Raw genomic sequence first — 16422 nt, 5'->3', positions numbered from 1 at the left:
AATATTACTCAGCCATAAAACAGAATGAAATGATGTCATTTGGAGCAACACAGATGAACCTAGAGAGTATCATACTAAGTACATCAAAGACAAATATATTACTTACATATGAAGTCTTTAAAAATTATATAAATGAACTTATTTACAAAGCATAACCAAACTCACAGACATAGAAAACAAACTTATGGTTACCAAAGGGGAAAGGGGAGAAGGGATAAATTAGGAGTTTGGGTTAGCAAATACATACTACTATACATGAAACAGATAACAAGAACCTACTATATAGCCCAAGGAACTATATTCAGTATCTTGTAATAAACTATTGTGGAAAAAAATCTGAGAAAGAATGTATATGTATAACTGAATCACTTTGCTGTACAACTGAAACACATCTGCAGCAGAAATCAACTACATTTCAATTTTTAAAAAGATGGGACACACACATGTGAAAAAGGAAAACCAGGAAGTTCAAAATTTTAGTTCAAAATAGGAACAAAGAAAAACCAGAGTCATAAGGAATAGCTGACAAATCAAATACTCATCCAGCAATTCCTACAAGGGTAGCTCCATCAGTAAGATGAGGGACTTAGAGGAGGAATTATAGGGCATGGGATGTGACCTAGGTCTTGAAAAGCAATTCCAATGAGGAGCTAAGGACAGGAAGTACATTCAAGGTGAGCAAGAGCATGCATACCAAAAGGTACTGAGGAGACTGCAAGGCATCCTATTCCAAGAAACACTTCTGCCCACCCAGGATCCAGCACAGGGATACATACAAGTAGACCACCCTTGGGAGTTCCAGTTGTGGTGCAGCAGAAACGAATCTGACTAGTGGCCATGAGGATGAGGGTTTGATCCCTGGCCTCGCTCAGTGGGTTAAGGATCCAGCATTGCCATGAGCTGTGCCGTGAGTTGATCACAGACAAGGCTCAGATCTCAAGTTGCTAGGGCTGTGGTATAGGCTGGCAGCTGTAACTCCGATTGGACCCTTAGCCTGGGAACCTCCATATGCCATGAGTGCAGCCATATAAAGAAAAAACAAGCAAATAAAGTAGACCACCATGCATTGCTGGAGAAGACCAATCCCAGCCAAAATCCACAACAGAAAAGCCAACTCCTCACCCCGAGACTCATTTGCACCTAGGTTATCAAGGATACTATTTTCCAATGAGATGTTCTACCTACATCAAGAGTCTTAAGTGAAAACGAGTTCAGTTTTAATTTATGCACCTGAATTATACACCTTCTTTTCTGTAACAGATGCAGTTCATTGAATAGTTTCTTTTCCTGAGACCTATAAACAAGATTGAGCTAGAGCTTTAAAAAAAAAAAAAAAAAAAAGGTGCATGGTCTCCCTGATGAAAACATGAGCAGGCTCATCTGTACACATAACACCATCTCAGGGGGCAGGCAACATGCACTCTTTGGCCTTTACCTTCAAACACTCCCAGAGGGGCTGCTCCAAGTATGCCAGCCCCAGACCCTCACCAGCTACAAAGGAAGCAGACCCTGCACCCAGGGGGATACAGCACAGCAGGGAGGGTGGCCTAACACTATGAGAACAATCATGACTCAAGAAAGAGAAAAAAGTGCTCACGTTATCAAATGCACTGTGCTAGACACTTGGACACGAGCTGCTACATTTACATATGAGGACACAGGGACACAGGGTAAGCCACCTGCAGACAGGGTCATACAGCTTCCAGCTGTGCAGAGGCCACCAGGGAGCCGGGATCTACCTACCTCTGAAGCAGATGCTGCCTTCCCAGGTTGTCCCTCGTGGGGAGTTGCTATCTGATGGGGGACCAGCCCACAGGATCATCATCAGAAGAGACAGACTGTGATGCTGAGGCAAAGTTCAGAGACAATGAGGTAGAAATAAAGGCTGGGAAAGGAACACTGTGGCTTGGGTATTTTTCTCTCAACCCCAGCCCAAGAATAGAATAACCTTTGGGGATGTGTGTTCACTCCCCACCCCAGGGCGTCCCCTAACATGGCAATGAATTACAGTGGTTGATATTGATTAAAACCAGAAGGATAGACTGCAAACCCATTCTTCAGCTACAAACCTCGGACGGACACTGGGAGGGAAATTTCCCTAATACCTGCAGGTAGCGCCCCTTCAAGAATACTGAGCAGAAAAGAACAGTACTCTATGTAGACAGGGAACCAGGATGGGAGATGAGAGACAGAAAGATGAACAGACAAACAGAAAAATGGAACGATAGAAAGAAAAGGAATCTGGTAAAGATGGCTCTATACAGAGAAGAGCTTAAGGCCAGAGAAGAGGAAAAGGAAGAATCAATAAGGAAAAAGAATCTTGGAAACAAATTTTTCTATCGTCTTTACAGTGTTACTTCATAATGCATAGCATTTTCGTAGGTTGGGAGTTACTAAAGGAAGAAGATGCCAAGTTTGAGTCAGGACAGACTCAGGAAATGTTAAACAACAACGCAGCAGGTGAACTGCATTATGAGAGCAATAGAAGAGCAGTCGCAAGTCAGTCCTTGATTAATTCCCAAAGAACAGCCCTTAGAGGAGTGCAGTGTGTTCTGTTAACAAAGCTCCTCTCCATTCATCATCTCATCTGATCTTCCCTCGAGAGGGGAAAGATGCTTACTCTCCATGTGCTCTTTTTCTAGCCGAGGAGATGGTGGCCCAGGGAGGCTGACCTGCCCAGGGCCACGGTCAGTCTTTCATAGCACCAGTTCCAGTGTCTCCTCCACTCTGGTGCCTCCTCTTTCAGAGGAGCCAGAGGTCAGACACAGATGGACTGTGGTACATCCTGAAGCTGTCCTGAAACTCCCCCGAGGATACAAGAAATGTCACTTGGCCCCAAGAACTGTGTGGGACTAAGAGAAGGGAATCCATGCAGTGACTCAGGGACATGTAACAGATAACGAAAGATGGGAAAGAACAAGACATGGCTGTGAGGCAATGAGACTGGCTGGAGTGGAATGTAGACAAAGCAGGAATACAAGAGATGTGCAGAGAGACAAGACGGAAAGAGCAGTGGACGCCAAGCTAAAGAGATCATGTGCGATTCTGTAAGTCACCAGGAGCCCATGAACAATTCTGAGAAGGAGACCTGCATGAGTAAAGCAGCACTTACAGAAAGGAATGACTTAGAGGGTAGATTCAATGCCACCACTTAAGACAGAAGGGAACACTCAATCATGCAAACATTGGCCAAACCCACCCATTAAGAGTGAGACCCAGCTGCTGACTTGCTTTGCTATCAGGGTGCCACCAGGTACCCTCACCCAGCCATTTGCTAAATGATTCAGGCTTGTTCCTTTCACTTAGAGGTTTCAGCAGGGGGAACCTTGTCGGCCTTCCCTGTGTGCCCTCACGTGGGCTGCTCTGGTCTCCCCGTATTTCTCCTCCCTGCCATGCTGTCCATCCAGAACTATCGAAGACCAGGATCTCACAGACGCCTCTCAGCAGTAGAAAGCACACACCTTGGAGATGACCATGACCAACCTGATGAAGGGACTCAAGCCAAGGCTGTGATGGCTGCTGAAGCCAGGGGTCTCTCTTCCACTCATGGACTTTTACTCAGAGACTGTCAGTTCCTTAACTCAGTGGTTCCCAAACACAGGGTAGGGTCTGGTTCAGCAGGTATGGGATAGCCCGCGTGTCTGCCTTTTTAAAATGATCTCCAGATGACACTGGGGTTCCGACAGACTGGGAACCACTCAAACTCCAGAAAACAGAAACTGCAGACACCCTGGCAGAGAGAATATGGCGGTAGGTTGTAATCTTTGTAGACTCTTCAATTAAAACCACACCAGAGGTGCTCTACAGAGCCCCAGTACTGTGTCTCACACATTGTTTTCTCTGGTGGCTACATTCATGTAGCTGCAACTATCTTCACATAGATCTCATTAAATCACAATTTGAGATCAGTCACAACCCACACTAAAGTTAACATTGCTTTGTTAATCAGGGAAGAATTAAACATAGTATAGATGCCGACAAAAATATGTTTAAACGTCTAAGAAAAATCTCTTTCTACACACACACACACACAAAATGTATAAATTACCATTTAACTCAGAGTCCGATTATCTGGTCTGCAGAGAAATAACTACTTTTGGGTCATCTGGGTGCATTTTTGCCATACCTCCACAGCAGCTGTAGTATTAGATACTTAATATTTTTTCCTCTGATTCATTTTTCCTACTAATTCACCAATGAGAATATGAAAGTTACCATACAGCATAAGTGGAGAGCCATTCTTTAATATAAATTGAATTTAATTATAAATACAAATACCCTTATGAGAATTTTAAAGCCTATCCCATGTACCAATTGAGGGGGAGGGAGTGGGAAGGATCGGGAGCTTGGGCCTATCAGACACAACTTAGAATAGATTTACAAGGAGATCCTGCTGAATAGCATTGAGAACTATGTCTAGATACTCATGTTGCAACAGAACAAAGGGTGGGGGAAAAAATGTAATTGTAATGTATACATGTAAGGATAACCTGACCCCCTTGCTATACAGTGGGAAAATTAAAAAAAAAAAAAAAAAAAAACAAACTACCATGAGATACCACCTCACACCAGTCAGAATGGCCATCATTAATAAATCGACAAATAACAAGTGCTGGAGGGGCTGTGGAGAAAAAGGAACCCTCCTGCACTGTTGGTGGGAATGTAAGCTGGTACGACCTCTATGGAGAACAGTATGGAGGTACCTTAGAAAACTATACATAGAACTACCATATGAGCCAGCAATCCCACTCTTGGGCATATATCCAGACACAACTTTCCTTGAAAAAGACACATGCACCCGCATGTTTATTGCAGCACTATTCACAATAGCCAAGACATGGAAACAACCCAAATGTCCATCGACAGATGATTGGATTCGGAAGAGGTGGTATATATACACAATGGAATACTACTCAGCCATAAAAAAGAATGACATAATGCCATTTGCAGCAACATGGATGGAACTAGAGAATCTCATCCTGAGTGAAATGAGCCAGAAAGACAAAGACAAATACCATATGATATCACTTATAACTGGAATCTAATATCCAGCACAAATGAACATCTCCTCAGAAAAGAAAATCATGGACTTGGAGAAGAGACTTGTGGCTGCCTGATGGGAGGGGGAGGGAGTGGGAGGGATAGGGAGCTTGGGCTTATCAGACACAACTTAGAATAGATTTACAAGGAGATCCTGCTGAATAGCATTGAGAACTATGTCTAGATACTCATGTTGCAACAGAACAAAGGGTGGTGGAAAAAAATGTAATTGTAATGTATACATGTAAGGATAACCTGACCCCCTTGCTGTACAGTGGGAAAATAAAAAATAAATAAATAAATAAATCTAGAGCAAAAAATAAATAAAAAATAAATAAATAAAATTGTTTCCTGGACCACCCATGATCCAACACTTTGGGAAACACTGTTCTAGAACCAAACACCTCATTAGACAGAAGAAAGAATAGGCATTCAGAGAGGCAAAGTAATTTGACTAAAGTTACACAGCTTCTGAGCAGAAGCAGCATAACCCTGTTCTGTTTCCTGCTTCCTTGCTCATCAACATTTTCTCCCACCCCATGAATATTCACCTGATGTGCCAATAACCAATCTCTGCCATATATCCATTAAAGCAAGTACTCTAAGTACCTCTAACTTGGCAATATTGAAGGATCCCAGTTCAAACAGCTATGTTTATATCTGCAAGTAATTAAGGTTTTTTTTCTTTTTAAAAACATTGGTCATATAGACTTTTCATTAATTCTTATGTTTCTCCTTGCACCAACATTTTGCTGTTTTCACAGAAAACTGCATAAAATTATACTTAAAAGTATACTCCCTGCTTTGGAGGTTGGCCAGTTTTCCAAAATGCTATGCCTCTTTTTAAAGATTTTAGTTTATTGAGTAGTCATGTATATGACTCAGTTACACTATGTCGCTGAGAGCCAGAATGCTGCTGCAGTGTGGCCAAGGGAGGGGGTCTCTCTCCTCAAGCCCAAGTCTTAAGTCTGCAGAGATAAAGGAAAAGACATTGGCCATCCCTCATCAACCTCTCAAGATGCACCTAAGGTGACTAGGTGGCATCAAAGCACCACCAGCCATGGATGCTCTTAAAGAACAAGCTCAGCCGTAGTGGAATTCTCAAGATGTGGTCCAGGCTTGGCAAGCTCCCAAGTACACCTCCCCAGGCAGCAGCCGGCCTCTTCCCCAGGTGTATGAAACCCACAGGCTCCACTGTAGGTGCATTCCTCTTATCTGGCTGTATCCTCAGGTCACATCAAGGATATCTAGGCTTTAATTCCAAAAATAGAAAGAAAGGAAAAAAAGGGAGGGGAATATTCATAAGGCCTCCTTAAAATTAAAGAGGGCATCATGTGTAACATCAGCTGTTATTGAGTGGATACATCCCCATCAGGTGCCTTGAGCTGTGCTGTCAGATAAATGCATACAGCGCAGGTACTGATGGGGCAGGGAGAGTTTGGGTTCCCTTCCACCCCACCCACCCGGCCCCCCACCACTTTGCAGAGAGAGAAAGGGCAGCTGGATGGGGTGGGCCTCAGGACTGGAGAGGAGACTGGAGAGCAGGGTGATTCTGGGAGGCAGAGTGAGGAAAGAGAAAGAAAGTCCAAGGGTTTCTTTCTTCCCTCTTCTCCCCCCTCGTCTGTGGCATGAAAAAACAATGGCTTTTCTGAAGCTTGGTGCAGACAAGGCAGCTCTGAAAAAAAAAAAAAACTAATGGCCGTGATTAATGACAATGGGCTGGAGGAGAGTGGGGACACAGCCGCCACATACATCATCCCTTCCCGTCAGTCTCCACTCCTCCCTGGCCCTCTTCCCCCTACCAGCAAGGCATTATAAAAACGTCTTATCTGCTCCGGACGCTTCTCTTCCAGCTGCAATCCCAGCTAGACCCCCACCCAAAAGAAAAACAGAGAGTGAGAAAGAGGAGCCAGGGAAAGAATGGCCTGGGGTGGTGGGGGGGAGGGTGGGGGAGAGAGATGGTAAAAGAGGAAAGCACGCGAGAGAGGGGCGAGGGAGAGAGACAAAGAGGTGATAGGGTGAACAAGAAAATGGCATGTAAAATAACTAGAAGATATTCCAGGGGAAAATGTGCAGGCTGTAATCATTCAAGATTTCAGCAACTTGACTCCTCACATGCTGAAGCCACATTTTCAAGGTCTTATCTGCCATATGGTTCCCTGTTTGGATGATTTATTAGGTGTAGAAAGCACACTGATAAATTTTACTGCATTTCCCTGAATAGGCAACCTATGGTGTCAATAACAAAGCTCAGGCGACTTTAATGAAAACTGCAAGCACCAAAGGGTAACCATTTATTTATGAGTCGCTATAGTATTACTAGGACAAAATTTATCTTCCCTTCTCACGCACTCTGTAGAAACCAAATCTGGTCAAAGTAACAGAGATCACATCCATATGTCAGTGGTTTGCTAACATCTCTCCTGCATGAAACACTGGCTGTTGCTCTGGAGAAATTGTCTGGTGCTTTCAAGTGACCCATTTTGCATAAGAAATCTTGTTTTTATGAAAAAACAAGGTGAAACATGAAGAACTCTGCAAACACCACAGTCTCAGCAATCACACTTAGAAGCAACGGTGGAATCTTCTCGTTTTTCTTTTTCCCAGAAAATGGGACAGCTGCCCCCAGGGGTAGGGATGAAAAAAATGGAAGGTGGTGTACAGATGAGGAGGATTGAGATTTAGGGATCTGGTCCAATTCGTCAGTAAATTTACCAGTCTGCACCACATTGCGCCCCGCTAGCCACTGTTCCTCAGGACACCAGCCCTGAAAGAAGGAAAACCTGCACTCTCTGCTCACTGCCCGCTTCCCACCCCTGCCCCTCACTGCCCCCAAATGCCTCTCTCCTTGGCTAGTGGCTATCTGCAAGTCTGATGTATGTGTTATTTTTATAACAGAGAAACAATCCAACTTTTTAAAACTCCGAAGGCAGAAAAACGAATGACCAAACTCAAGGGGTGGGGGGAGAATTACCAACGAGGGGAGGAGGCAAAATGGATAGTTTACTCTTACTGTTTCATCCTGAGCCACAGTTAACTGCTGCAACGAAATATTTGGCCAGATTTTCAAGTCTACGGTTTCCCCCACTTGTGTAACATGACTGTCCTGAGTGAAGACAGCCTTGCCCAGGAATGTCAAACGATGGAAGGAGAAGTTCAACCACAATAGCACACATTCGAGGAATGCTTTTAGCGCAGCAGAGCAACAAAATCAAAAGCAAAGTGAAAACGCTGGGCCCGCGGCTTTGACCTGAGCAAATCCCAACCTTCATTATTTTTTATTTTTTCCCTCGCCAAAGCACTTACTCTGAAAAATTCCTCCACTGGATGATTTTACACCAGTTTCATTTTCTACTTTTTAATTGTTTATGTTAATATCTTCGTCACTGTTTCCTCTTATGTTTCCATAGTGAGAGGGCATGAAAATCCATGCAGATCAGTTCATACCAATTCTATTGCCTCTCTGCACCCACCACTTCAAAAAAAAAAAAAAAGTAAATAAATAAGCAAACTCTTCAGAAATGGGAACAATATAACCAGCATTTTAGATAAAAATCTTTTTCATATCACACATAGAAAACAATTAAAAGTCATCTTAATCAGTTCAATTACTGCCATCACTGCTTTTAAAATCTGCTTAGGAAAATGGCATCAATTAAAGTTTAATGCCTTATAAAAGATCATTCACATATTATAGTAGAATTAAGAGGAAATAGGTGCTGCTTGGGCTCTGGCCATATTTTTAGAGTTTCTCAACCAGAGAGATTTACAAGAATATTCATTATTGCCTAGATTGCTTCCAATTCAGCCACTGCTTTATTAAAAGAGGCAGGGCTAAAGGGCCCAGCATGGTTCAGAGCACAGCCAACCAGCTGTGCTTTCCATTTCCTAAATATTTCAACTAGTTTTCAGAGGCATCAGCCACAGTAAAACCTCACACTAATTTTTCTACACTCTTTTCCTCTTAATTTTTAAACCCCACCCCCTAAGCACTTCCAAAGGAAATCTAATCCACATAAGTCATGTGTGCTTAGCGCACACCAAATGACATGCGAATGAGATAATGCATGTTCCTACAAGTCTCATCAACCTTTTCTCTGAAAGCCTGTCATTCTTGGGAATCCCCATTCTGAAGGGGATCAACAAACTTGAACTTCAACAGCCAAGGGAACTAGGGGATGAGAGAAGGGAGCTGGAAGAATAGAAATGGGTAACAGGAAACACACTAAGCCTGGCCTCCAGGGCAATGAGAACCCTCCCTTTGAAGGCCTAGTCAACAGGACCAACTCACGCAGTTGCTCAGGTTGTTCACTGTGCAATGGTATTTGGCCAAGAGGACAGGTGGGGACTGAAATCCAGTCTGTTTTCCACTTACCAAGCTCAGGTTCTGGCCAGGAGCTCCATCTACCCAGAGAAAGGGGGGGAATCTTCTACTAAATTCTCCCAAAGATACCGTATGGGATACCTGCTGATAAAGTCAAGTTCAGAAAACCAAAGTGCACCAGCCACAAAAAGACAAATATAATTCCACTTACATGAGATACCTAAAGGAGTCAAATTCACAGAGACAGAAAGTAGAAGGGAGGTTGCCTGATGCTGAGGAGAGGGGAGCACGGGGAGTTATCGCTAACCAAGTACAGAGTTTCAGATGGGGAAGATGGAAAAATTCCAGATATGGATAGTGGTGATGGTTGCACAATGATGTGAATGGACAGAGTGCCACAGAACTGTACCCTTAGAATGGTTAATTCTATGTCATGTATATCTTACTCCAATAAAACAGAAAAGAAAAGAGAAATCCACCACTACCCAGGGACACACCACCAATACCACCATGGACACTTTTTTTTTTTTTTTTTTGGCAGTCCATGGCAGAAGGATCAGATACAAGCCGTAGTTGTGACCTAAGCCACAGCTGCAGCAGCACCAGATCCCTAAGCCACTATGCCGGGCCAGGAATCAAACCTGCACCTAGCGCTCCCAAGATGCCACCAGTCCCATTGTGCCACAGCAGGATGTTCCCACCTTGGGACTCTTGGATAAAGAGTCTGAGATGGGCTTTCAACAAGCCCATACCATTGATCCCACAGCTGAGAACACGTGGGGGTGGGGCTGCGCCTGCCATACAAACATCCAGCCAGACTCGACCCGCTGAAATCACTACTCCTCATGCCCATCTTTTGCCTCCAAAGGACCCCGAGGAAATGGGGATTCTCTCCAGAGGTCCTTCTCCCCACAGTGGCAGATCCCTCTCTCTCAGCCTGCTCTGGCTCTGCCTGAATCCTTAGTCAGCTCCGGGCTCTGCCAGCTGCCTGCCTGTCCCCAGCCTCACCCCACCTCAAGCCCTGGAAGAACAGAAGCACGCTTTCACCCAGGTCCGCCACCCCCCACACACACACACTTCATTACTTGACACACTTTAAGTTTCCAACAGCACAAGGCCAACTCAGGAAGAAGAAAAGTTCACGACTCCTATAATTTGGAATCTGTGGTAAAACTTAGCCTGAGCTGGGCCAAAGAAAGGGCCTGCCATGAAAATTCACAATGTAAACAAGGCTGGAGGGGAAAACATTCAAGCAAAGAGAGGATATTATTCTTTGAGGCTTTAGCTCAATAATACATTTTATGGAAAATTTATTGCTAACTATAAACACATTAAAGAAAACATCGTGGCAGGATTGGGAAACAAGGTCCTGCCTCTGCCATGCAAGCATGAGCCTGTCCCATGAGTTCCCTGTCATGGTCACAGTTTCCTCACCCATAGAGTTTGGCAGAGAATTCCCAAAGTCCTTCCGAGCACCATCGGATGAGGAAATCCACCTAATGTGTATTCATTCATATACACGAGGGTGTTTGTATGTGTATCCATATGTAATAATGAGGTCAGCTTCTGGGTAGAAACAATTTGCCAGTTATTTTCAAATATTTCTTATACATAAAAGTGATAAAGCGGGAACTACATAGTGGTGATTATTGTACAACACTGTGATTGTGCTAAATGCCATGGAACCATATGCCTTAAAATGGGTAAAATGAGAAACGTTACGTTGCGTGCATTTTACAATTTTCTTTTTTAATTTTTATTACCGTATAGTTGATTTACAACGTTGTCAATTTCTGCTATACAGCATAGTGAGCCAATCTACATACACACACACACACACACACACACACTCGTTTTCTCATACTATTTTTTTTTTCTTTTTAGGGCCACATCTGTGGCATGTGGAGGTTCCCAGGCTAGGGGTCAAATCAGAGCTGTAGCCACTGGCCTACTCCACAGCCACAGCAACACCAGATCCAAGGCACGTCTGTGGCCTACACCACAGCTCACAGCAATGCCAGATCCTTAATCCACTGAGCAGGGCCAGGGATCAAACCTGAGTCCTCATGGATACTAGTTGGGTTCATTACCACTGAGCCACAATGGGAATTTCCTCATACTTAAAAGTGAGAAATCTGTATTTCTTTTAAAACACTAAGTATGCTCACCAGTTCCTAAGCTATAATTCAGTCCCGTTTGTCCAAGTGACCAGGAGCTTAAGGTACTAGATATATTCCACCCATTTCACCCAGAGGAGCCCTTAGGTAGGCCTTAGATCTTCGGATATGCCATGCTTGGACAAGAACTGGACACCAGGCACACTTTCTAGCCAACAAAGTGTAAGGCCTCACCTACCCACTGGGCAGGCCACAACCCTGCCTCCCAGTGGCTTCTTTGTTGAAGATGATTGGGGCCTCCTGGGGGCCTGCTCCTGCTTAATACTCACACCAGTGCTTCACAACTGCTTAACTCACTCCTGCACACTCCAGGTCTTCTCCCCTGGCTAAGTTGGCACTTGTTCCAACGGACCACATGTGCCTACAATGCTTATAGCCATGACAGAGCTTCTTGTCCCCAAGTTCGCAACTTTTTAAGTGAATAAAATGCTTCTGTAAGCTTGACAATCAAGAATTTTCTTACACAGGAGAAAGTTGCTGAATTCTCTTCAATTGCCACATTGACTCCTTCCAGAACTGGGTACTGGAAGGCAGAGACTGACAACTAAGAAGATTGATGGTATAGCCACAGATATTGCTCAAATGAAGCTCACTGATGGTTTTGTTTTGTTTTGAAATCTCATTCCCCAAAACTGGAGCTTCAAGTCCCCATTAATTGCCTTTGACAAGAACCAGCGTCTCTGACACTTTCCTCATGAACAGCCCTCCCCAAATGAAGGGTGAGAGTGGGGGTGGAGTACTCTGACAAAACCCATTTCCAAGCAATGGCCTTTTACTTGAGCTTCCCCAGGGCTCTTGGACATTGCTGGTTCTGGCTTTGTAGCACAGATTTATTTGCAAATGACATAACCTCCTTTCATGGCCTTTTAATAAGTCCACTTTGTGGAGTAAATAATGAACTGTCTCTAGCAATTCAAATCCACTAGTATTTCTTTGGAGCTTTCTGGTGCCAATACTTAGGGCTTTATTCCTTGATTCTAACCCCACCTCCCAGCCTGGAGAGGGCTGACTCCATGCCACTAGCAGCATCCCAACTACTAATTATTTCAAGGGCAGCCCTGTACTGTCAGGTGCCATGTGAGATGAATTGTGGCCCATCAATGAATGAGGGAGGGCTAAGGAGAAAATAAAGGTGGGGTGCAGCTCTTTGAGGGGACAGAACCAAGCAAAGGGTCACTGCACTTCAATGAACAGTTGCTGGTGTTAAAAGTCTATGGAGACCAGGACGTGAAATGTAGTCCTTGACTAAGAAAGTAAAGCCAGGCAGCAGTAGTAACAGAAAGGGGTTCTTTGGACCAAAGAGTGAACAGAGAGGAGTTAAGACTCTGTTTCGAAGTCTAGCTTCCAACATTATCCGCCTTACTAGTTTTGCCCTCAAAAAACCAGGTTCACTACTTAACAGTTCCTGGCCCCCCACTATCCCACTGTTCCTAAATCAAGCAAGTCCTGAACTACTGTGCAAAGATGGAGAACAAATCTAGATCCCTATCTGGCTACTGTCTACTGGCCTTGTGTGTGTGTGTGTGTGTGTGTGTGTGTGTGTGTACCGGCGCTCGTGTGTGCTTTTTAGGGCTGCACCCACAGCATATGGAAGTTCCCAGGATAGGGGTCAAGGCATATTTGTAGCCACCAGCCTACACCACAGCCACAGCAATGCCAGATCCCAGCCACATCTGCAGCTCAGGGCAACACTGGATCCTTAACCCACTGAGCAAAGCCAGGGATCAAACCCACATCCTCATGGATGCTATTCAGGTTCATTCCTGATAAGCCACAATGTCTACTGGCTTTTTAACCACTCCAGCCAACCTCTTTGTGATTGGGTACCCACCAGAAGCAACCAGAAACCAGAAAGGTGGTTTAAAAGAAGTTCCTAGGTTCCACCAAAACCCATGCAATCAGAATCTTCAGGGGTGGGGCCCAGGAACCTGTATTTTTTAAGCTCTAGAGGTAGTTCCAATGCATCTCAATGCTAAGTCACTTCACCTGCTTTCATATGAGGAATGAAAGCCAAGACTGTTAGGAAACCTAAGCAAGGCAGAACTCTTCTTTAAGAAAAAGATGCTCACCTGTAATGCTTTACCGCCTGTTTACTGATGATTAAATGCGGAGGAGGAAAAAAAAAAAAAGTATAGAGACCCTAGAAGATGCTGTGTTAAAAAACTACCACTGGAGGTACCAGGAATTAGGTATTAGGAATTGATCACAAAGTTATCACCTGCATCAAGAGAAAAGGATATTCCAGTATAATGATGTCCCCAGAAATTCAGTATTATAGAGAATGACTCCCCTTCTTTATTAGTTTTAACAATACCTAATGAAGGCAATACATCTGCTGAGGAAAAAAATATCACGTGGGTCCATCCTGTTCATTCAAATTGGAAATTTGCGGAAATTTTAACAGGCATTCATTTCCCTATCTTGTGTCTAAAAAGGCTGTTTTTCACAATTTAAGACTGACGGAAACAGTTAAAACTCTTAAGAGGACAGTTTTCAAGTATCTAATCGCTTTTGAAAGCAGCCACTGCTATCAAATCTTACTGCTCTGTGCCAAATATTTTAAACGAGTCATTAAAACTGTCCTGAGAATCTCTACTGTAGACCTTGATACCTAATTCAAATTACTGTGTAAATTTGGAAGCTACAAAATCAATTTTCCATAAAATATAATTTGGGCTTCACTAATCCAAACTGGCCTTCTTCCTAATTAGGTTGAATTCATGGGGTTTTATTGTAATGCACTGCCAAATCAAATATAAATAACTTGGAACTTTGTGCTATTTGGGATGATCACATCAACCCTTCTCTCCATTAGCAGAGATGACCAGAGGCTGCTAACACAATAAATATTTAATGGATGGCAACACTGTCCCTTGCCCCCAGAAATAGAGAAGCAGACATAAACATACCTTCAGATCTATTTGTAACCCTGCTTCTGCCCTCTCTCTTGCTCCTGGCAAACAGTGAATTTTCCCAGTACAAAGAGAAATGCCAATCGACGCATTCAAGTCAAAGGTAAACAGAAGGGAAGTGAAAAGAAAGGCATGAACACCAGCCACAAAAAAGACTGCAACAGCTTTGGGAGAAGCGGTCTCGGTGCCAGGCGATCATCACTTCCACTAAATGTCCCCAGTCTCCGAAACACATGAAATCCAAAGAGAACAGCAGAAACCCATGACCTCAGGTAGGGCCCTGGGAGGCTGAATGGCCACTCGCAAACAGAGAGGACCAAACCAGCCTGGAGCGGGACCTCTGCACTCAACACGAGACTGTGAGAAAATGGAACTTCAGTTCTGAAAATAGCCTTATTTTTTCTTTTCTGGTTTTAATACTTTGACGGCACCTTTCTCTGAAAGGCATTTCAGGAGTTCTGACAGTTTCTTTCCACATCTGAATCAATGGAGAGGAAATTAAACCACATGGTAAGGAAACTGACATCACCTGCTCACACACCTAACACAGCCGCACATGGACCTAACACAGACACACATGCAGGGTCCCACATACATGTGGCCTCGGTTTTGTTCGGTTTAAGGGAGGCCATCAGCAGCAGTGGAATCTTATCTCACTGTCGGCAAACCAGGGTTATGTGAAAGGAGGCTAAGGCTGGCGAGAGAGCAGTTAATTACCATTACAGCCACTACCATCTTTCTCCTTCAGCTGTTCACATCATGATAAAGAACTTGGCCATTTGAGCCAGAGAGGTTCAGATTTCTGTCCTGGCTTTAACCCTTCTTCTTGTGTGACCTTCAATATATTAACTCATTTCTGCAACTCCATTTTTTCATCTTTAAAATGCTGGTAATTTATTTTCAGCCCAGTTGACAATCCCTCCATCATCAGCATCCCAGCAGAGGGAGCTGCCACGTGCCCAGAAAGGATGCTTCGGGGCACAGGTCCTGGCTGTCACCAGCAGCCTCTCTAGGTGATTAACCTCTTCCTTTTCTTGTCCTCCTACTGCTGGGGGTGGAGGAGATGTTTAATTTTCCTATGATGTAAACACTTTCTGGGTACCGTTCTCTGCTTGGGATGCACATGGAAAACTTTGAAGCACCCAGATGGAGAACAGGCTGTGTCTTGAAGGGAACCTACTATAAAAATACACCGTGGTGCACACCGTCTTCTGTATTCCAACAGCTGCTGTCAGCTGAGCCATGAGACATCCAACCACCAACAGCAACACCAACAGACCTGAGGGAGATGCTCGGGCCCACACTTAGAGAAAGGATGACCAGGACTGAGAATTCAAATCCCTCTCTATTCAGTCCTGGGACTTCACCACCACACAGTCATGTAAATTGTGTCACATTCCCAGTTTGTTTTTCTTACTCCTAAAAAACAGGGACCCAAGTCGCCACGAAGGAAGTTGTCTTCTACGTCTACGTTTTTTTTCTAATTCAGCACCACAAATTTCTGTCAGTAACATACCTCATACTTCAGTCCCCCAGGACTCATTTTCAAGGATGAACTTCAGGACCATTTCAAGGGGCTCTATCTCCACCCAAGAAGGTGTGGTCAGAATAATTGGGAGATGGCAAAAGTGCTCATGATAAACACGGGCACGGACAAGCACTGAGTTTGTGTCCTAATGGGTCACAAAAAGCAGTTGCAGCCTCACACCAATATTCCCAGAATTTCATGTCTTTCACTGTATTTCACCCCAAGGGAGCTCAGCAATTTTACTGCAACAGATCATCTGCATTATTTCTTCTTGACTCTCTGAAACCCCTCAGTGAAAGAAAGACCTTTTCCAAGAAACAAAATTTGTCTTGACCTCCTATTCTTGGCAATGGGCTTGAGCTTAGACAAATAGGAGACAACAACAACAAAAGGAGGATGGTTGACTGATTGAATTATAAAACTGAAGGCTCGTTGGGGGTC

The 16422-nt window shown here is 44.0% G+C and overlaps 1 long non-coding RNA gene across 5 annotated transcripts in view; it reads right to left on the bottom strand.

The window, feature by feature from the left end:
• The window catches only part of LRMDA, a 1093708-nt gene that overhangs the window by 921117 nt on the left and 156169 nt on the right, over positions 1 to 16422 (bottom strand). The gene's annotated exons all lie outside the window — the stretch shown is intronic.

Source organism: Sus scrofa, chromosome 14, assembly GCF_000003025.6.
Source record: "Sus scrofa isolate TJ Tabasco breed Duroc chromosome 14, Sscrofa11.1, whole genome shotgun sequence".
Taxonomy (NCBI): Eukaryota; Metazoa; Chordata; class Mammalia; order Artiodactyla; family Suidae; genus Sus; species Sus scrofa.
Note: the sequence above shows the minus strand (reverse complement) of the source record. Positions and strands in the feature narration are given on the sequence as shown.